Source organism: Mobula hypostoma, chromosome 6 (assembly GCF_963921235.1).
Source record: "Mobula hypostoma chromosome 6, sMobHyp1.1, whole genome shotgun sequence".
Taxonomy (NCBI): Eukaryota; Metazoa; Chordata; class Chondrichthyes; order Myliobatiformes; family Myliobatidae; genus Mobula; species Mobula hypostoma.
Window position 1 is genome coordinate 160,671,644 of NC_086102.1, and position 22,975 is coordinate 160,694,618.

The following is a 22,975-nucleotide window of genomic DNA, read 5'->3' on the forward strand; positions in this document are numbered from 1 at the left end:
CATACCTATGCAGAACTCCATGCAAATATTCCCTGAACATTTGCCACATTTCTGCTGTGCATTTCCCTGAGAACATCTGCTCCCAATTTATGCTCCCAAGTTCCTGGTTAATAGTGTCATATTTCCCCCTGCACTCATTAAATGTTTTCCCAAATTGTCTGCTCCTATCCCTCTCTAGCTCTACATTGAAGGAGACAGAGTTGTGGTCACTACCTCTGAAATGCTTTCCCACCGAGAGATCTGACGCTTGACCAGGTTCATTTCCCAATACCAGATCAAGTACAGCCTCTCCTCTAGTCGGCTTATCTACATATTGTGTCAGGAAATCTAACTGAACACCCCTAACAAACTCTACCCCATCTAAACCACTTGCACTAAGGAGATGCCAGTCAATATTTGGAAAGTTAAAATCTCCCATCACAACAACCCTATTATTGCTCCATTCCAGAATCTGCCTCCCTCTCTGCACCTTGATATCTTTGTTATTATTGGGGTGTTTACAAAGAACACCCAGTAGAGCTATTGCCCCTTTCCTGTTTCTAACCTCCGCCCACACTGACTCAGTAGACCAACCCGCCATGACTTCCTCCTTTTCCGCAGCTGTGATACTATCCCTAATTAGCAATGCCGTGCCTCCACCTCCTTTGCCTTCCTTGCTGTTCTTTTTGAAACGTCTGAAGGCCTGGTACACTCAGCAGCCATTCCTGCTGCTGAGACGTCCAAGTCTCTGTAATGGCCACGTCATAGTTCCACGTATTGATCCATGCTCTAAGTTCATCCGCCTTGTTTATGACACTCCTTGCATTGAAATAGACACATCTCAGACCATCAGGCTGAGTGCCTGTTTGCTCTCACGTCTCCCTATTCTTCCTCACAAACTGCTTCTACTTGTGCTACACCTTCCCCATCCTCTACTTCTTCACTTCGGTTCCCACCCCCTGAAAATCCAGTTTAAACCCTCCCTAACAGCATTAGCAAACCTCCCTGTCAGGATATTGGTCCTCCTCAGATTCAAGTGCAACCCGTCCTTTTTGTACAGGTTACACCTGCCCCAGAAGAGGTCTCAATAATCCAAAAATCTGAATCCCTGCCCTCTGCTCCAATCCTTCAGCCACACATTTATTCTCCCCCTCACTCTATTCCTATACTCACTGTCACGTGGCACAGGCAGTAATCCTGAGATTACTACCTTTGAGGTCCTGCCTCTTAGCTTCCTTCCTAACTCCCTGTATTTTGCTTTCAGGACCTCCTCCCTTTTTCTTCCTGTGCCATTGGTTCCAATATGTACCATGACCTCTGGCTGCTCACCATCCAATTTCAGGATATTGTGGACGCGCTTAGAAACATCATGAACCCTGGCACCTGAGAGACAAACTACCATCCTTGTTTCTTTTTCGTTCCTGGAGAATTGCCTTTCTGTTCCCCAAACTATAGAGTCCCCTATTTCCGCTGCCATCCCCTTCCGTTCCCTACCCTTCTGAGCCACAGGGCCAGACTCAGTGCCAGAGGCGCGGCCACTATTGCCCCCTCCCAACAGCACTCAAAATGGAGTACTTATTGTTTAAAGGAGTATGGCCACAGGGGTGTTGTCCACTATCTGACGCCCTCCCTTCCCTCTCCTGACAGTCACCCACTTGTCTGTCCCCTGTGGCCCTGGGGTGACTACCTGTCTGTCGCACCTGTCTATCACCTTCTCACTCTCCCTAACAAGCCGAAGGTCATCGAGCTGTGGTTCCAGTTCCCTAACTCAGTCTCTAAGGAGCTGCAGCTCGTTGCACCTGGCACAGATGTGGCCATCAGGGAGGCTGGAAGTCTCACAGACATCCCACATCTGACACCCAGAACAGAAAACTGGCCTCTCAGTCATGCCCACTATTCTTGTTAGAGGGGGAGAAAAGTAACCTACCTCACCTAGGCCCATCCTCGCCAAAGCCCCCATGAGCCAAAGCCCTACTACTCTGACAACTGCTCTACTAGACAATGTCTCTCTTTTATTTTGGAGCTTTCTCAGCATCCTTGCACGATGACAAACTACTGCATCTGCGCGCTGCTCCCTGACCTGTGTGAAGCTCACTCTCTCTTCGAATTGCTGCTAATTATCCCCATTATCAACTGTGAGATTATATGGTCTGTAACTGGAACCCTAAACAAGCAAAATGGGAAAGATCACCAGAGTAATCGAGACAAAATAAATGTGAATCAAAATAATAAATAAACACGGATTTGGCAATCTGAAGTTTTAAAAAAAATCAGAAACTGCTCAACAGGTCGGGCAGCATCTATGGAAGGAGAAATAGCATTGAACGTTTCAGGTTTGACTGGAACCGCAGCTCGATGACCTTCGGCTTGTCAGGGTAGGCCATTTAGAACGGAGTTGAGGAAAAACTTTTTCACCCAGAGAGTGGTGGATGTATGGAATGCTCTGCTCCAGAAGGCTGTGGAGGCCAAGTCTCTGGATGCTTTCAAGAAAGAGATGGATAGAGCTCTTAAAGATAGCGGAATCAAGGGTTATGGGGATAAGGCAGGAACTGGATACTGATTGTGGATGATCAGCCATGATCACAGCGAATGGCGGTGCCAGCTCAAAGGGCCGAATGGCCTACTCCTGCATCTATTGTCTATTGTTTGAGATCAGGTATGATAAAGAGTCCTAGACCTCAGATGCTAATTTTTGTTTTTATTTTATATTTCTAGCATCTACAGTTCTTATAATTTCAATTTGCATCTGGTCCAGGTCACCCTGGTGATCTTGTTGATTCTGCTGTTTGTGAGTTTGTGTAAAGTTCCAGTTATAGACCATGACTCTTGCACTGGTGCCGGGGATAGTTAGCGCTGGAATATAGTAAACCATCAGAAAAGATAAACTGGTTGCATTTTCTTTCAAATGCATTACATACATATTCTATAGATTCTGCATGAGCTGGAACAGATGTGGCCAGGTACAGCATTAAGCCACCCCCTTTCTATTCCTGCAGCACCCCAAAGAGAGAAAAACAGTAAGATGCAAAAGGGAAATGAAGAAAGAAGTTTGTTTTTATTTGTTTCAAACTTCTTGCCAAGTAGTCATTCACATATCCACATATTTAGCCCTTTCTCCAGAACTTCAAACATTCAGAAACTGCTCATGCAAGTCTGTCTCCTAGCACTAAATGGTAGTTATACCTTGGCATTCAGCCGCACCTTTACCACACAGGTAGGCATTTCACAATACATACTTACTAGTAAGTACTGAAAGAATATGTGTTTAGCTACTGAAATTTCTGTTGTGCTATAAAAATGTCATCAGTCCCAAGACTGTTGTTCATTATTCTCTGAATTATTGTTGTGATTGACATGCAAATACATATTCATTACCATTGTGACATTGTGCATCATCTGGCACTTCATGTGCCAGTTGTACTTTAGGAGGATTTTCACTGTAAGAGAAATGGCAGGAGCTTTGAAGTATTGGAAGATTATACCAAATTGAGAAAGGCTCTGTGATTGGAAAGCAATGTGGCCAGAGATTAATAATGAAGACTTTGATTGGAAGTAATTTGTGAGGGCATTTGATAAGTAAGAATAGTTTGTACTTATCTTACACTCTTATATCTCTTCTACACGCCTATTTAAAATATCAGACCCTCTGAGTATGTTTCGCTCACTCTTCTTCTGTGAATTATATGAGGATCATCACATGGAAATAATCTTTGAAGAAATTAACATAACTAAAATGACCGTACAGAAGTATATGGATATTCCAGACATCACCAGAGCTGCCTGTGCAAATGAAAGGTTGTGGGTGTTCATTAGTAGAGAGGCTTTGCTAAAAGGTATAATTTATGAACTCTGCTATAAATGGCAGAGGATGTTGAAATGTGGCAAGCTGAAACTGTATCTGGCAGACACATTGATCCAATTAACTTGAGTCAACCCATAACAGAAATGATGTATTAATTAAAGCAATACTACTACTGTTGCGGTGGCAGCTACTGATGGTAATCTGCCAATTAAGCTAATCAGTATTGGGTCATATAATGTAATATTGATTCTTGCATTGAGAATATTCATCTGTAGATGGTGAAATTCACTAAGAGACAAACATTTGGAGCATTTTCAGGTCAATAGTGATCACACATTAAGCACATTGTTGGTTTGCAATGACTCAAGCTGTGATTAGTTAAAAAATGGAAATGTTGAAAGGCAAATTGTATTTTGAAGGTGTATTATAAAGAGCTAGTGATGTGTATGAAATGTAATAAGGTTACACATTTCTGAGAAGAGCTTTGCATACTGCAACCTTGGCTTTCTCTCACTCCTGTGATGCAGGATATTCCTCGGCACCTGGGTACCTGATTACTTTTATTTTGACTTTTTTCTTAAAGATGTGCTGGGTGCGTTCTGGCTACTGCTGCATTCTTCACGGCCCAGAGGTTGGGGACCTCGGAATTATAAGTCACTTATAAATCAATAGCATTATAACATTTTAAGTAATGTTTGGATATTAAACACACAGCGCATATTTTCCTTGTACGAACATATAAAATCATTGCAACACACCAATATCGCTGAAATCAGTGGGAGCCCTGGGCTTGTTTCCCTGCAACAAGACGGTCCCATCGAAGGGTGATGGGAGACAGCGATACTCAAAGGGGGTTCATTATGTCCAGTCTATTCCGCAATTTAGTTTTCATTGCATTCATTGCAGAAAACTCTGCTTCACAGCGGTATGATGTTGGAAATGGAAGCAACCTTTTCAGTGCTTTCGTGGCTTTCTCAGGATATTCAGCTGTGACTTTGATCCAGAATGCCGGCAGAGATATTATTTCAAAGATACTTTTCAGCCCACCGTCATTTGCAAACTTGAGGAGTTGATCTTTTTCCCACGCTGACATGGGTGATTTACCAGGGACATTCACAAAAGGATCATGGACCCATTCCTTTGCACGTCTTGGTTCACTGATGACCTTGCGTGCGTAATAACCTCGTGTGAGTTAAAGTTCAACAGTGGGCGTGACAGGGAATGAGGAAAGTCGCAGCTGACTCATATCGTTTCATATCGCCAAATCATATCGTTTCCTTGCAGCCCGGTAGCACATGTTTTGCGGCCCGGTGGTTGGTGACCACTGCTGTAGCAGATGTAGAATGGTAACACATTTCTGAGGTGATCAGAGCTGGGACTTGACATTTTACCATTTATATTAATGGCTTGGAGGAAGATACTGAATGATTGTGACAACCACCCTTTCATCCTAAAATAAGGCAGAAAAGCAAATGCACATCGGAAAATGCTCATTTATATTTCAAAGCTTTTACTTTTTATTGTATTCTTTAAAGACAGTTACTGTTGTCAATTGTCAGCATACTTTTAAAATTCTGGTCAAAATGGCGCCTGCATATGGCACTCCTTTAGTCAATATCTTCTAGATAAATCATGAGACCATATATTTCACTTCTTTTATGTCCTTAACATTTGTTTTTCATCTTGAGTGTGGTTCTGGAACTGTTGGAGCCTGTGATTTGCGGTTCAGAGATCGTTTGGTTGTTTCAGCGCTCTGCAGCCTCCGAGGGGATTCTGGGCAGCAGAGGCAGCATCCGTGAACCTCCTGGCAAGGAGTCTGTGGGACAGGGCGTGAGCCGATTTTTGTCTCCATTTCGCCGATTAAATCTTCCATTGTTTGCTGGTAAAAGCGACGAGAGAGATCGAAGCATTGAGGCGAATGCAAGTGAGCACTGGCTGCCTGCCTTTTGATGGCTGGTGGGCTTGCTGTGCTATAGAGGAGGAATGCTGCCTTTAGTTTACTTGAGGGATCACTCTGCTACAGAGAGGGGAGACTGCCTTTTGATTGCTGGTGGGATTGCTCTGCTACAGAGAGGGGAGACTGCCTTTTGATTGCTGGTGGGATTGCTCTGCTATAGAGAAGGAAGGACCTATCACTGGGCCCGGAACATGTTACCAGATTTTCTGTGTTTTGGGTATTGACTTGGACAATAGACTTTTTTTCAGTCTATAAATGAACCGTTGAACCTTTGTAAAGTTATCAGTTTAATTTATAAGCACAGGAGATTCTGCAGGTGCTGGAAATCCAGAGTAACACACACAGAATGCTGGAGGAACTCAGCAGCTCAGGAAGTATCTATGGGGAGGAATAAAGAATTGATATTTCAGGCTGAGACTCTTCATCAGGACTGAAAAGGAAGGGAAGATGCCAGAATAAGCAGGTTGAGAGAGGGGAAAAGTGCAAGCTGGAAGGTGATAGGTGAGACCAGGTGAGGGGATAACAGTGATGGAGGTCCTCGTGTCCTCACCTACCACCCCATGAGCCTCCGCATCCAACACAGCACTCTCTGCAACTTCTGCCATCTTCAACAGGACTCTACCACCAAACACATCTTTACCTCCCTCCAGCTCTCCATTTTCTGCAAGGATCGCTCTCTCCATGACTCCCTTGTCCATTTGTCCCTCCCTACTGATCTCCCTCCTGGCACTTACCCTGCAAGTAGAACAAATGCAAAACTTGCCCATTCACTTCCTCCCTCAGCACCATTTAGGGCCCCAAACAGTCCTTTTAGGTGAGGCACCACTTCACTTTCAAGTCTGCCGAGATCATCTGTGTCCTGTGTGGCCTCCTCTAATTAGTGAGACCCGAGGTAGACTGACCACTTTGGTTGAGCACCTTCGCTCCATCCGTGACAGGGCAGATTTCCCGATGGCTAATAACTTTAATTCCAACTCCTATTCCCATTCCCACATGGCCCCCTCTGCTGCTTCGATGAGGGCACTCTCAGTTTGGAAGAGCAACACCCCATATTCCATTAGGCAGCTTCCAACATTACAGCATGAACATTGAGTTGTCCAATTTCCAGTCATTTCTTCCCCCCGCCCCCATTTTCCATTCCATCTCCCCACTTACACTTCTCTCCTCTTCACCTGCCTGTCACCTCCTCTCTGGTGCCCTTCCTCCATCCCTTTCACCCATGATCCACTCTCCTATCAGATTCCTCTTCTACGTCCTTTTACCTTTTCCACCTATCACCTCCCAGCTTCTCAATTCATCTTCTCTCCCCCACCCACCTAGCCACATTCCCCCTCACCTAGCTTCTCCAATCATCTTCCAGCTTTTACTCCTTCCCCTCTTACCCCCCCCCCAACCTCCTTATTCTGGCTTCTTCCTGCTTCCTTTCCAGTCCCCATGAAGGGTTTCAGCCCAAAATGTCAATTCTTTATCCCTCTCCGTCGGTGTTGCCTGACCTGCTGAATTCCTCCAGCATTTCACGTTTGTTACTCAGTTTAATTTAGTTGGCCACTGTATATTTGTCTCTGGTATTACAATAAATGTAGCTCAGTCATGTATCAACAGAAAATGTTTAAAGCAAGCGAGCCATGTCAAGATTGCTGTAAGTAGGTTTGGTTTTTGTTCAGGGAAGTTGATGAATTTTACTAAACATCTTTGTGATCTATTTCAGCAAAAAGCTATTTCTACCACACAGCACAGCAGTAATTTGCTCTGACATGTCATTTTATTAAACAGCAATGAAATGATGAGAAAACCCAAGTAGGTAATCTTCCAACCCTACTTCAGCTTTGAAAGTGTTACCAAAATTTCTATATATTTTTCCAACAGAGAATATCAACATTATATTCCCGTATATTTCTTTGACGTTTAAATCATGCAATATGTAACTTCTGTAGTTCAGAAGCATGGAATGTAACCCAGAATAATCTAGTAGCCTCCATTTATTTTATATTGTCTGCTAATATTTTCTAGATTAATGACTTTACCCATTTTACAAAGGCAGGTACTTAAAAATACTAAAGCAAGCACCCAGTGTTTTGCAAATGCTTGTGAAGTTGGAGCTAAACTGCCCCGCTCTCAGATTTAACTTGGTGGTCTTGGCCAAAATAACCCACGGGACTAAACTCAGTGAAATACAGACTTTTAGCGGAAAGAAAGTATTATAAGAGGCCTGCTGAGATAAACATAGATGGAGCTTCTTGGTTCAGTGGCTCTATTTGTTTAGGATGGTGGTGGATATTGGTCATGCGGGCAGAGGCATTTGATGTTGTGCTGTTTGCTGAGCTTGGCAATTAGCTCGCAGCGGTTTCATCAGCAGTCGTGGTGACATCCTCAGTGCGTACTTGCTGGTGTTTCACTCTGGGAGTGCTTCAGTTTATATAGGCTCCCGTTTGCTTGCCTCGATCCTGATTGGCTACCCCTTCAATTGCTTCTTTTGCTGTTAGGAGTTTGTAGATGGGTTTATTTCGATATGTTTGTTTATCAAGTTATCAGAAGAGAGCCATGATTCTAAAAATTCTCATGCCTGCACCAGAACCTCCACAGTGTCCCACTTTAAAGAAGGCATGAGAATTTTTAGAAATAAACGTCATCTACAAACCCCTTAGGAGCCAAAGAAATGCTAGCCAATACGATTCAAAGCTCGACTGAAGGGGTAGCCAATCAGGACTGAGGCAAGCGACCAGGGAGATATATAAACGCAGGCACCCCCACAGGGCGATACCACTAACTGTGCACCAAGGATGTAATCTCGACTGGTGATGAAACTTCTGTCAGCTAATTGCCAAGCTCGGTGAACACCACAACATCAAAGCTACATTTGTGTCATGTAATGCTAAGGCTTCAACTAGATAAATCATTGTCAAATGATTTCAATTTTATGAGTGAGTTGCTGGAGTGGGATTGGGGCTGACTCAAGTGAGAAGGCAGCAGGTGACAGAGTGAAGTTCATATTCCCACTACTGAGGAATACATTTTATATGATCATGAGTGTATGATTTTCTCGTGCATTCTATCATTTCTGTATCAATTGCTGAGCATTGCTTACTGGCTCATCGATGAAGTATGTCCGCTTGGACACTAGCTGAGATATTCATTACACTGTGGAATTGCACTCAAACCCAGTCTGTGCTTTCAGAAAAGGGTACCCATGAAAGTCACAAAGAAAATGCTAAAAATGTAGTATTACATTTATTACAGGTAGCATCTGTGAAGAGAGAAACAGAATAGTATAAATATTTCTTCTGGCCTTTTATCAGTAATGGGAAAGATTTGAAGTGGAGATATATGGAGAGAACAAAAGAACAATTTAAATTTGGGACAAGGAGGGACTGAATGACACACATGGTGATGGTAGCATCTGAAAACAGGCGGTAAAAGCTAGTGAATAACAACAAAATAAAGAAGTGATTTACATAGGAAGAAGTGAATTAAATCTGAAATACTAGATGAGTGAAGAAGGAGAAAAACAGCTGAAAATCTGAGATAAATTACTGGAATAGATGATTATCTAAAATTGTTAACTCAGTGTTGAGTTCTAAAGGCAGTGAATTATAATAGTCAGGGTTCTTGCATCAGGCTAATTTATCTTTCATGCTATGCTGTTTCCAGAGAGCTAACTATTCTTTGGTCTCCATGGAAACCATAAAATTGAAACAGAAGACCTGCATTTGCTGAAATCAGCTCTGAAAGAAAGTTCTACTTTCACATTACCATCAACACCATTAACATCATTTAGATCATAACTCATTATTCACAGCAGATCTTTATATAAAGAATTGCTAAGTGAGTCAAAAGGAACTTCAGATAGGTTGTAGTAATTCCATTATAGCTTCCCAAAAAAGCTACATTTCTGGAGCTCAGCATGTAAATAGAAATAAAGTAATCAACTTAAAATTATTTGTTATAAAGCAATGATGATTAATGGTGAAGGCAACTTTGACGAGAACAAACTGAAGTGCATTCATAATACAAATCTGTAAGACGTGCACAAACGTGTCAGGAAATGCAGAGGAGGCTTGATCTAAACACGGAGCAGCAGAGACAATTTAGCGGTGAGCAATAACTTTAATAATAAACTGCAAAATAACAAGCCATGAAGAGCCACAAAACAAGGGGGAGCAGATACTTAAATCGACAAGGTAACTGAAGGCTAGGAGCAACTGGTTTGTATAAGTGAACAAGGAATGTGGATGAGAGCTGGGTTTAAATAGGCTGCAGGTAACGCGTTGGAAACGAGTGGCAGGTGACTCCTGTTAGTGGGTGGAAATTAGGAGAAGCCTGCACGGCCAACCTCGATCAGCCCAGGGCTATCTGGCAGGATCCAGTGGAGCTCCTCGAAGACCCATGGATACAAGATATACCTAGACGGCACCCAAGGTCTCTCCTACGGGCTGTACCCTTCCTGGTCGACCAGATACTGCACACCTTGTCCACGACTATCTAAGTCCATCAACTAGCAAACAGAGAACACAGGACAACCTTTCACCATTCTTGGTTCCGGAGCTGCAGGCTCAGGCAGGTTGAGTGAGCCATGGACAACAGGCTTGAAGCAGCACAGGTGGAAGGTAGGTGTGATCCCGGGTCACGATGGCAGCTGGAGATGGTAAGTAACTGGATTGACACGATGAATGACTTTAAAGGGACTAAGAGCTTGCAGGAGTCAGTGTGTAGAGGCAGATCGCGGGTGGACAGCCAGACACTGTCCCCAGGTCGGAGTACTCTGGGCAGGCATTGACAGCGATTAGCCTGGCAACAGTAGGTGCAGTTGACAGCTAGGATAGCTCTCTGTACCCTCTTCCAAGCATTCCAACTGTGGTGAGCCAGAAACCTCCTTGGGGATCAACAGGGGTTGGCAGTTATGAAGTACTTCAAAGGGTGACATACCTGTGGCAGGGGAGGTGTGTAGATTATTGCACAGTTTGGCCTAGAACAGTTATTTCTTCTGCGTTAGAGACAGCGAAGCGGAAACTTCTTCAGTGGTTGGCTCTTTCTGACTGTCCATTGCTCTGCAGATGATAGTAGAGGACAAAATCATTGAGGTGCGGAGGAGGGAACAGAAGGCTCACCAGAAGCAGGAGATGAATTGTGAGCCCTGGTCTAACTCAGTGTCCTGAGGGAAGGTCATATTAGAGAACCAGGTCCGCCATTTCAGCTGCTGACAAAGTTTGGGAAGAACAGTAAACTTGGCCATCTTGGCAAACAGGTCCACCGTTGCCATGATCGTTGTAGCCCCACCGGAAGGTGGCAAGCCCATGATGAAATCCATGGCGCTGTGGGACCATGGCCGTTGAGGGATCAGCAGGGGCTGCTGGTCGGAGGAATTGGACTGTGCTCATTGCAGGCAGGCAGCGACGAAATGACATACATCTGTGATCAGGAGAAAATCCAGAGTCTCTTATGCGCCTCGATGGCCAAAAAGAGGTGAGGAGTGGTCCCACTGGAGTGCCTCAGAGTGCACGGCTGCCAGAACGTATCCGCGGTTGTTAAGTGTGTCAGCTGGGGCAGGCCTGTGCTGTACGGCCTGATAGATCTGGTTCTCAGTGTCTCAGACGATTAGTGGGAGGTTCTGGGAGACTGGAATGACGGACTGAGGGTCGATCTCCATTTCCACTGGGTTCAACTGTAGTGACAGGGAGCCTGCCTTAGTGTTCTTGGGGCCAGAGCGGGAGGAGATGGTAAAGTTGAATTGCTCAAAGAAGAAGGCCCAACAAGCTTTACATGGGTTGCGTTGGCATGTCTGTTGAATGCTACAAGTTTCTGGTAGTCAGTCCACATAATGAAGGTCTCAGTGTTCCCATCGGCCAATGTCTCCATTCCTCCAGAGCTCATTTGATGCTAAGTAGTTCCCTGTCTCCTACTCCACAATGGCGCTGGGTAGAGTTGAACTTGTGTAAGAAGATAACCCAAGGGTGCATCTTCCCATTCAGCCCTTGCTGGGTGAGGATGGCCTCGGCGCCTACGTCAGATGTGTCAACCTCTACCGCAAAAAGTCCAGAGGGGTTCGGATGGCAGAGATTGGGAGCAGTGGTGACAGGGCTCTTGAACTCCTCCAAAGTGTAGTCCATGGCAGCAGAGCGGGTTATCCGTGAGGTAGGTGACATAGTGAGGGATGTGAGAGGAGCAGTGATTTGGCTGCAGTTTCTGATGAACAGGTCGTAGAAGCTGCAGACACCCAAGGAGTACTGTAGCTGTTTGAGGGACTATGGTCAGTGCCATTCAACAACAGCACACACTTTCTCTGGGTCAGTGGCTATGCTTTGGGGTGAAAGGACTCAACCCAGGAAGCAAATGACAGGGGTGTGAAACCGGCATTTTTCTAACTTGCAGTACAGTTAGTTTTCCAGGAGGAGCTGAAGGACCGATTGGATGTGACAGCCATAGTCTTGGGGGTCTTTGGAGATGAAGGCCCTGCAGCCTGGATTGGTTCTGGGAACGTAACTGGGGTTCTGGCTGATGACCTGGAGGGTCATTCCATAAGACACTTGTCAATTTGGAGGGCCACAGTGATGAGGCTTTCGAGGTCGGTGGGCATCTCCCGGGGAGAATGCTCGTCTTTCAAGCGCTCCGAGAGGCCGTGATGGTAACGGGCCAGTGGCGCTTTTGCATTCTAGCCACGCTGCAGCACGAGGGGTCTGAATTCCACGGTGTAATCCAGCACAAGGTATGAACCTTGATGCAGGGGAAGTATCGATCCACGGCTCCTCTTCTACTTCACAGGCGGTCGAAAAGCCAGCCCATTTCAGCAATTAATTCCTCAAATTGGTTTTAATATCCCAGTTTGCCATGGCCTAGGTCAGAGCACACCCATTCAGGAGAGAAATGACAATGGCAGTCTTGGTGCAGTCCCGTAACCTATAGGGATGTTTGGCGTTTGAAGTGCAGGGTCTACTGGGACAGGAAGTTGCAGCATTGGATTGGGGATCCATCAAAGAGTTAGGGCACTGGAATCTGGGGCTCTGAGAGAGAAGGTTGACTGGTGCGGGGTTGCTGTATCGAGGTGGAGAGTTGATTGAGGGTCATGAGCAGATGGGCCATGGTACGTCTAGATTGTGTGCTCATGTCGACTTCCTTTAGGCAGGCAAACTCTGCTGGGTCAATTGGTGGTTCACTCATCCTGTCAGGAGATGTGGAGGAGGTCTGACCCAAATGCAGAGCAGCAGGGACAACTTAGCAGTGAGTGATGACTTTAATGATAAACTGCAAAATAACAAGCCACAAGGGTCCACAAAACAAGGGAGAACAGATATTTAATTTGACAAGGTAACTGAAGGCTAGGAGCAATTGGTTCAGGCTGGCTGGTTCAAGTGCCAGACAATGACCGTGGATGAGCGCTGGGTTTAAATAGGCTGATGAGTTGGAAACGAATGACAGGTGAGTCCTGTTTATTTGGGTAGAGACTGGGAGGAGCCTGCATGTACAGGCCTGACACTTTATCTTGGGAGTTGCCAGGAATGTGGTTGCATGTAATTTAACATGGAACATGTGATGATATCTGTAACCTTTCAATGATAGTGGGGCAACTGGGGATAAGTTTTGGATAATTGGGTTGAATTGTCTTCAGTTTCTCAACAAATTGAAAATAAGTTTCAAGCGTTTTTCTTCTTAAGCTCTCCCTCAGGATTGAGGATGGCTAGCTTCCAGTCTTGCTCTGTAGGTTCTGGGCTGAGGTAACCATTTTGTGAACTGCAGATTGTTTCACAGTTGGGGCATGAGGTGCCGGATGGGCTAGGTGGGTTGTCAGGTGGCATGCTGGATTGATTCAGGACTCTTAATGTCATCTCAAACATTCCTTCTTCATTTCAAGCAGTTATGGGCCAGAGATTTGAGATACTGAAAATGACTCTTCAGCCCATCTTGTCCATACTAATGACCGGTTACATACTTACTTAAATTCCATTTACCAGCACCTGGTCTATAGCTCTAAAATGTGTTGATGATTAAGGTTCTCACTTAAATACTTCTTAAAATTTGTGAGAGTACCTGCCTCCACTACTGATTCTACGAGTCAGTGATTCCAAACACATTCTGTCCGCCCGCCCCCCCAGATCTCCTCTCAACCTCCTCTTACCTTAAACCTATGCCTTGTGGTTTTAAATACCTCTCCTACAGGAAAAGGTTGTGCCATAAACAACTTGTTCTTAGTATAATGTTGTGCCATAAATAACTTGTTCTTATATTCTGCATTCCAAGATTCCTCAGTTCTTCCTGAGGGCTCTACTATACATCAGTCTTCCCAAAGTGTGTCATCTCCTAGGAACCTTGAGCAAAGGTTTAAAACCCATTCGTTCTATTGCAAAGTGGATCCACATTAGAAGGCAGCGTGTAGAGGTGGGGGATCATTTTTGTGAATGGTAGCCTGTGATTAATCCCTGCCTTTCAAAGTAAGGATTAACCCTGACCTTCAGGTATCAGCGCTGTGACCGTTAGCATTCATTAATAGTTTAGATATGAATATCTTAAGTGTGATTAATACATTTGCAGATGATATGAAAAATTGCTGGTGTTGTGTAGTGAGGAGGATAATCTTTGGCTCCAGGATATTGGTCTGTTGCAAAAATGGGCAGAGTTAATGGTCATTGGATTTTCATCTTGAAAAATGTGAAATGATGTAACAAGCTGGGGTGGGCTGAAAGGAATGGTGAGGCTCTAAGGAATACTGACAGAGAAAGGCCATTGTGCACAAGTCCATAATGGTGGCAGCACAGTACATAATATGGTTAAGAAAGTACAGTATATAAGGATACTTGTTTTCTAAGAGATACTTGCCAAGGTATAGAACATATGAACAAAAACTCTTATATAAAACTTCAATTAGTTATGCCGTGTTTAGTTTTGATCAACTACAAGAATCATGTGTCCTCATAACACTTAATAGTATCCAGCCAAGGGCTTGAATTGTCAAAGCCGTGGAGACTACTGACTTCTCTGAGAGGGATTAATATGAGGGCATTATTCATCAGCAGTGAATATACTACATTAAACTGAAGTAAGAATGAATTAGTTCTTCATGTGGGAATGTCTGGGACCTTAGATGGTGGGACTAGAGAGGTTTCATCCTTTGCAGTTGGTCTGGAAGGTGTCATTGGAAGAAGAATGTATATTGGTGGAGACTGAAGATTGAACTTGGGCATGCAAGCTGTAGTTGAGAGAAGGTTCCCATACAAATATTGAAGGGTGGGGAAGGGAGAATGCATCTCATTAAAGATATCAGAAAATGTGGAACATGTGAAAGCTGGTAGGGTGGAAAGTAAATATGGAAAGTCCTATCCCATTCGGAGATGAAGGTGACCTTTGCCTTTATTTTCCCAATTCCATCTCTTCTTTTCTACCCTCCATACCAGTGCTTCCAATGTGTTTTCTTGACCAGGGATTCTCAAACAGTGAGAAGCAAAGAAAATTGATCATTGTTAGAATGAATAGACAATACATTTTAAAAGGCATTTGTGAACTGTACACTTTCTTGGGTGAATTTTCTGGCTGTAGTAAAACTTGAGATTTATTGTTCATTGTACACTCATACCACCTCTTGTTGAGTTGAAGATTGAAACTGTATCTTCTACAAGTCTGACAACATTCCTGCTCTGTGACTTCCTAAAATGGACTAATTTTGTTCTTTGCTTTGTGCACAATAACCTGATTTGTTGTCTCTGGCATCTTTTCAGTTGACTCTGGCCTCTGGGACCTTTAGAGTTTGGTATATAGATAAGTTTGGTATGTGAGCTTTGTATTTTTGTTGCCTCTGGCACCTTTAGATCTTGGTATGAATGCTTTGCACTAAAGTGGACTTCTTGTTTTAACTGTGTCTTCTTTTTAAAATGTGTACAACTTGTGTTTAATTCATGTTTTTTTTTATTGTGAATACTGCTTATATGATGTGGTGTGCCTGTGATGCTGCTGCAAGTTTTCCTTGTCATTTGTGCATGCAGTACATGCTCTCGTGTCCATGACACAAAATTCAACTTTGACTTTAACTCAACTGTGAGCAAACATTACAATCATCTGCAGAATAAGAAAACAATGTAATAAATCCCCACATTTCGATGGTCATAGTCATAAGGTCTCTATCATTTATTGATTGGAATCTTATGGGTTAGATCTTGGTGGATAAATCTCAGGCTTGCATTCATGCAATATCAAGCACAGAGGTCCTGGACTCAGTGTCAGATTCAGAGCACTGAATTTGTCCATCTATTTTTTGACCAGATTCCACATGAAGTCCTTGTTGAGGTATCTGCAAGGTCAGATAAACAGGATATAGAACCTCATTGTCTTCCATGGGGATTGTTGGACTATTGATTAGGAGGCAAAAGGAAAGGCAAGTTAATTTCAATCCAGTATTTGGCTTTTGTTTAAGATCTTTAAGACCGTAAGACATAGGAGCAGGATTAGGCTATTCGGCCCATCGAGACAACTCTGCTATTTATTAATTATAGCCTTTTTTTTACAAATTAAAAGTATTTAAATTTCAATGTCATGTCAATCTCAGAACATACATTTTAAAACTGTTAAAATGTCATCCACCACTAGAGTTGGCAAAGTTGAGGAGTGGACATTGTTAGGGGCAGGCTGCTGGCTGCATTGGTTGAGTCAGGCCCTGTCAGACTCTGACAAACTTTAGGCCCGAGGTGAGCACCCAGCCAGCTGAATATGAACATGAAGCAAGAGGGTTCATCGAGCTTGGAGAACCCCTAATAAGAGGGGAAATTAGCTCAGTAAGCTGCTCTTAATGAATTTTTGATGAATGGCAGCACAGTCAAAAACCTGGCAAACTGATTCTTTAGCTTATTGTTACAAGTGTGATTTTTAAAAAATCTGGTACGCATTGGACTTTGGTGTGGTACTGGCAGATTATCCAGAATACTGAATAATATTGTTATTAACATTCCAGCCACATCTTTAATTCAATGATTTTCAGACATTATAGAGTAATATAATGAATTTTCCAGTGAACCCGCTAGATTTGACAGGAATGTAGGAAAAGGGACCCAAGAGAGTTTCAAGGCATCATGGGATGCATCACCTAGTGAGCCAGGCGCCAAGCCATCAGAATTTCAGGATAGTAAAGTAGCATATTACCAGAGATTTACTGTAGTTTTTTTTGTTAATTCTGTTACTCAGAATTCAAATAGAACAATGAGAGATATTATTACACAATCTTGTCATGGTTTGGAGGCTTGCGTGCCTCCATGACCCAGTGAGCTTTGTTGGCTGGAGTCGGGGATTTATGCTGTGGCTCTTGGTAAGGTCACCCATGCTAAACAGGTCAAAGGGTAGACAACAGGCTAAGAATAGTCCACCAACCCTCCGTGTTCAGGGGTGCAGTTCAAGGCTAACAGCCTTGACTGGTAAAACAAAACTGTTATGGAAACTGAGAGGAAGCTACTGGCATGATGAAGGAAGCCCTGAGCACTGCCAGAAGTGGAGGACCTTCATTGCTGCCCTAAGTGCCAGCCTTGCCCTACACTCTAGAAGGAAGATGCTTACTTGGAGCTCTCACTATCTCACTTTTAAAAAAACGCTCCACTTGCCAAAGGTCCCTTTGCTGCAAACTGTCTGCTCCAATCAACCTTTGCAAGCTCTTGTCTAATACCATCAATACTCTCATTGTCCCACTATGGAACTGCAGACCAGTTCTGCCCCTTTCCATAACAATTTTAAAACTTACAGAGCTATGGTCATTTGTTCCAAAATGCTTCCCCCACTGTCACCTCAGTCAGTTGCCTTGCCATTTGCCTTCTTCCAAGTCGGGCTCATCAATATTGCATGAGGAAATTGTCCTAAAAACCTAAACAAATTGCATCCCATTTAAGCCCAGCCTATGGAAAGTTGAAATCCCTTACTATGACAACTCTTATTACTCCAACAACTCTGCAGAATGTCCCTGCATGTTTATTCCTCCAATTCTTGTGACTGTTTGGGCATGTAAATCAACTTCCAAAGAAATGATCATACCCTTTATATTTCTTAGCTCCATCCACTAAGCCTCACTGAATGATCCTTCAGTAACCTTATCCCTGACTCACGCAGTGATCAAAAAAGTAAACTTCCACGCTGCATTTAATTTCATTTAATCCATTTCTGACACCTCCCTTCCCTTTCTTGATCTCTCTATCTCCATCTCTGGAGACAAACTGTTGACTGACAACTTTTATAAACCTACCGATTCCCATGGTTATTTTGACTATACCTCTTTCCATTCTGTCTCCTGTAAAAATGATATTTCCTTTTCTCAATTCCTTTGTCTCTGCTGCATTTGTTCCCATGTTGCCATTTTCCATTCCGGGATATCAGAGATGTCCTCCTTCTTTAATGAATGGGGTTTCCCATCCTGCACTATTGATGCTGCCCTCAATCACATCTCCTCCATTTCCCAAACATCCACACTCACCCTATCTTTCTGCTGCCTTAACAGTGATATAGTTCCTCTTGTCACCTACCACCTCTTGACCTTCTGCATCCAACATATCATCCTCTGCAAATTCCACTATTTCCAAAGGGAGCTTACCTCCACCCTCTCTCCACTTTCCACAGGGATTGCTCCCTCCATGATTCCCTTGTCCATTCATCTCTCCCCACTAATCACCCTCCTGGCACTTATCCTTGCAAGTGGCCTAAATGCTGCATCTGCAGATTCACCTCCTCCCTCACCTCCATTCAGGGCTCCAATAGTCCTTACAGGTGAGGCAACACTTCACCAGCAAATTAGCTGGGGTCGTCTATTGCGGCCTCCTCTGCATTAGTAAAACCAGTCATAAACTGGGGGACCACTTCGTCAAGCACCTCTGCTTCATCCACCAAAAGCAGAACTTCCCAGTACCAAACATGTTAATTCCAGTTCCCATTTCCATTCTGATATGTTGGTCCATGGCCACCTCTTGGGCCAAGATGAGGCCACACACAGAGTGGAGGAGTAACACCTTGTATTCCATTTGAGTAGCCTCCAACTGATGGCATAAGTATTGATTTCTCCTTCCGGTAAAAAAAATTCATCCTCCCTCCCCTCTTCTTTTGTTCCCAACTCTGTCATCTTACCTCTTCTCACCTGCCCATCATCTCCCCATGGTGCCTCTCCTCCTTCCCTTTCTCCTGTGGTCCACTCTCCTCTCCTACAGGCTCTGTCCTTTCCAGCCCTTTAACTTTCCTACCCACCTGGCTTCTTCTGTCATCTAGCTATCCTTCTTCCCCTCCTCCCGCCTTTTTATTCTGCCATCTTCCCCCTTCCTTTCCAGTCCCGAAGAAGGGTCTCATCCTGAAACAGCGACTGCTTGTTCATTTCCATAGATGTTGCCCGACCTGCTGAGTTCCTCCAGCATTTTGTGTGTGTATTTTGGATCTCCAGCATTGGCAGACTTTCTCGTGTTTTTGATTTGCAACTCCCTCTCCTGGCTTTTCTCCTGCTCTGTCTCCTCTAGCCATGTTTCTGTAACGGCTTTTATTTTCCACTTCTGTGTCTGAATTCATCTGCCTTGCCTGTCAAATCTCTTGGAGTGAAATAAATACAATCAAATCCAATCAACTTCAAAGTTCAAAGTAAACGTTTTCAATTACTTGTATATGTTACCATATACATACTGCCTTGAGGTTAATTTTCTTGCAGTCATTGACAGGAAAACAGAAATACAATTGAATTTTACAAAAAACTATACATAATCAGACAAAGACTGGCAAACAACCAATATGCGAACGATGACAGAGCGCAGACATAAAAAACAGTGAAAATAGTTCTTGAAAGTGAATCTGTAGGTTCAGAGAATCAGTTCACAGTAGTGATGAATGAAATTATCCTCACTGGTTTGTGAGCCTGATGATCCTTGATCACTGGCATGCTCTTGCCTTTCTTGTCAATTCAACTTGCTGTTGTTGATCACTATATCACTTTCCAGCCTCTCATTTACCCCACTGTGGCTTAAGATCCCACCCCCTGTCAACCTATCCTGAACTCACTTTGGTACCTATAGCAAACCTCTCTGCCAGGGTGTTGGTCCCCCTCCAGTTGAGGTGCAGCCTGTACTCTTGTACTGATCACCTCTGCCCCAGAAGAGATTACAGTGTTTCAAAAATCTGAATCGCTCCTCCCTACACCAGTTCTTAAGCTGCGCACTCGTCTGTCGTATCCTCCTATTGTAACCCTCAACAGAACATGGTATTGCAAGTAATCGAGGGATGATTACCCTTGAGATTCTGCTTTTTCACTTCTTTCCTAGCTCCATGTATTCACTCTGCAAGTCCTCATCACTTATTCTACCTCTGTCATTTGTGACTTCTGGCTGGAAAATCTCCTGCAGCCACTCGAAGACACTGTGGACCTTGACGCCAGGGAGGCGACACACCATCTTGAAGTCTGGTTTGCAGCCTTCATATAACAGTACACAATGTCAGTTAGGCTACAGCTCATTTATTGATTAGTCATAGTCATAGTCATACTTTATTGATCCCGGGGGAAATTGGTTTTCATTACAGTTGCACCATAAATAAATAGTAATAAAACCATAAATAGTTAAATAGTAATATGTAAATTATGCCAGTAAATTATGAAATAAGTCCAGGAGCAGCCTATTGGCTCAGGGTGTCTGACCCTCCAAGGGAGGAGTTATAAAGTTTGATGGCCACAGGCAGGAATGACTTCCTATGACGCTCTGTGCTGCATCTCGGTGGAATGAGTCTCTGGCTGAATGTACTCCTGTGCCCAACCAGTACATTATGTAGTGGATGGGAAACATTGACCAAGATGGCATGCAACTTAGACAGCATCCTCTTTTCAGACACCACCGTGAGAGAGTCCAGTTCCATCCCCACAACATCACTGGCCTTACAGATGAGTTTGTTGATTCTGTTGGTGTCTATTACCCTCAGCCTGCTGCCCCAGCACACAACAGCAAACATGATAGCACTGGCCACCACAGACTCGTATAACATCCTCAGCATCATCCGGGAGATATTAAAGGACCTCAGTCTCCTCAGGAAATAGAGACGGCTCTGACCCTTCTTGTAGACAGCCTCAGTGTGCTTTGACCAGCCCAGTTTATTGTCAATTCGTATCCCCAGGTATATTACAGCTCTCTTAACTACAAACATTTGTAAATTACAGGAAAGATGTAACTGAACTGCACGGGGTGAAGATAATATTTATAAAGACCTCGCTTGGATTGGTAAATTGTAGCTGTGAGGAAAGGTTGGGCAAACTAAGGTTGTTTTCTTTGGAACCCAAGAATAAGGAGAATGAGGTACATAAAATAATAAGGGATCTACATGGATTAAGTTCGAAGATCCTATTTTCCTTAACAGAGGGGTCAAAAGTCAGGAGACATAGATTAAAAGTAATTGAGGAAGATGATTAGACAGGAAATGAGGAAGCATTATGTCAGAAATTTTCCATAACTTCTATGAGCTGGATGAATGAAGCATTAGTAATAAACAAAAATATGGAATTTGCAGGGCAGAGATATGTCACTCAGTATTACCAACCAAGGAAGGCTGTTCATGTTGCATACAAGCCTTCTTGCAGTTGATACTTTTCATTATCATTGTAACTTATTTTACAGGCCTGGCAAATTGTGATATCACTGACAGGAATTGATTAACATCAGACTTTAGTTACATTCTCCAGATTCTTGACAGTACAAGCAAATAGACTCAGTAGCCACTTTATTAGGTATACCTTTCTAGTACTGGGTAAGACCATGCTGCTGTAGCCCATCCACTTCAAGGTTCGATGTGTTGTGCATTCAGAGAGGCTCTTCTACACAGCACTGTTGTAATGTGTGGTTGTTTGAGTTACTGTCGTTTTCCTGTCAGCTTGAACCAGTCTGCCATTCTCCTCTGACCTTTCCCATTAAACAAGGTGCTATCACCCACAGTACTGCCACTCACCGGATGTTTTACTTTGCTTCTCGCTCCATTCTAGAGACTGCCGTGCGTGAAATTCCAGGAGATCAGCAGTTTGTGAGAAACTCAAACCACACTTTCTGGCACCACCAATCCTTCCACAGTCAAAGTCACTTAGATCACATGACTTCCGCCATTCTGACTTTTAGTCTGAAAGGCAACTGACCTTCTTGACCATGTCTGCATGCCTTCATGTGCTGAGTTGCTGCCACATGATTGGCTGATTAGGTATTTGTATTAATGAGCAGGTGTACAGGTGTACCTAATAAAGTGGCTACTGAGTGTATATTGCATTTAAATTAAGTTTTTAAGCCATCTCATAATTATACCTACATATATGTCCTGCAAATCTCAATGACTTGCATCATCAAGCTCTTTTGAAGAGAAATGTGTGTAATGCAGTAAGTAAAGAATTAGAAGACATAAAGTAAGGCAGAAAATGATACAAAATTCAAATGAAGTATACTTTAGAAAGAAATTGAAAATGGTGGAAAGAGCCTGCAATACTCATTGCAATAAAGTTGTGTGCATCAAAGGTCAGAGTTAGAAAATTGAAATTAGTGGGATGTAATCTTAGAAGTGTTGAATGTGAGTCCACAAAAAGGATGGAAGTTTTAATTAAATAACTTGAAAGAAAGAGAGCCTATTAAGTTTGGTAAAGAAAGGATGGCATTGTAGAGATACGTCTCTACCTAAGGAAGTATAAGGCGCTCTTTCCCTCCGCTAGCCTGCAGGTCACCCTCGGGCAAGGTTTAGCACTTGCTTAGCCCCCCCACCCACCCCACCCCCCGATCAGGGTCATGTGAAGCCATGGGAGCAGGCGGTGGATGGTCGTATGAGCAGCCGGTGCAGATCACAAGTCCTGGTTATGTGGCCACTGATGCTGGCAGATAATCTCTGAAGAGTATTGATAATGGCCAGGTCATCCTTCTTGTAAAGACACTGTCCAGAAGAAGGCGATGACAAACTGTTCTGGAGGTTTGCCAAGAACAGTCAAGGTCATGGAGACCATCGTACGACACGGCACATAATGACAATGATAATGAAAGAAAGGATAATTTTCAAAAAGGCACTGTTTAAAAAAATAGCTTATGCTGAAGTTTATTTGAGATGAATCTCAGGAAGCCTGTGAACTTGGGCATTGGATCCTGATTGGCAGTAAATTGGGAGATGTGGGTTTGGTCACCACGTGCGTCGAAATTGAACCATGATTATTGATAACACTGCTGAGGTACAGCAGGTAAAAGTGGTGAATTTTTGGGCTACTCTAGAAACAATAACAGGGATGTAGAAAGATGAGCTAATATTGTAGT

The 22,975-nt window shown here is 43.5% G+C and overlaps 1 protein-coding gene across 7 annotated transcripts in view; it reads left to right on the plus strand.

Annotated features, from left to right (window-relative positions):
* The window catches only part of znf385b (zinc finger protein 385B), a 392,471-nt gene that overhangs the window by 188,949 nt on the left and 180,547 nt on the right, over positions 1-22,975 (plus strand). The window contains exon 1 of one of the 7 annotated variants that reach the window (XM_063052071.1): positions 10,322-10,342. The exons of the other annotated variants lie outside the window; for them this stretch is intronic. The gene's annotated coding sequence lies outside the window, so the exon portion shown is untranslated. Of the gene's footprint in view, positions 1-10,321; positions 10,343-22,975 lie in introns of those variants that run through there. 7 annotated transcript variants of the gene reach the window in all.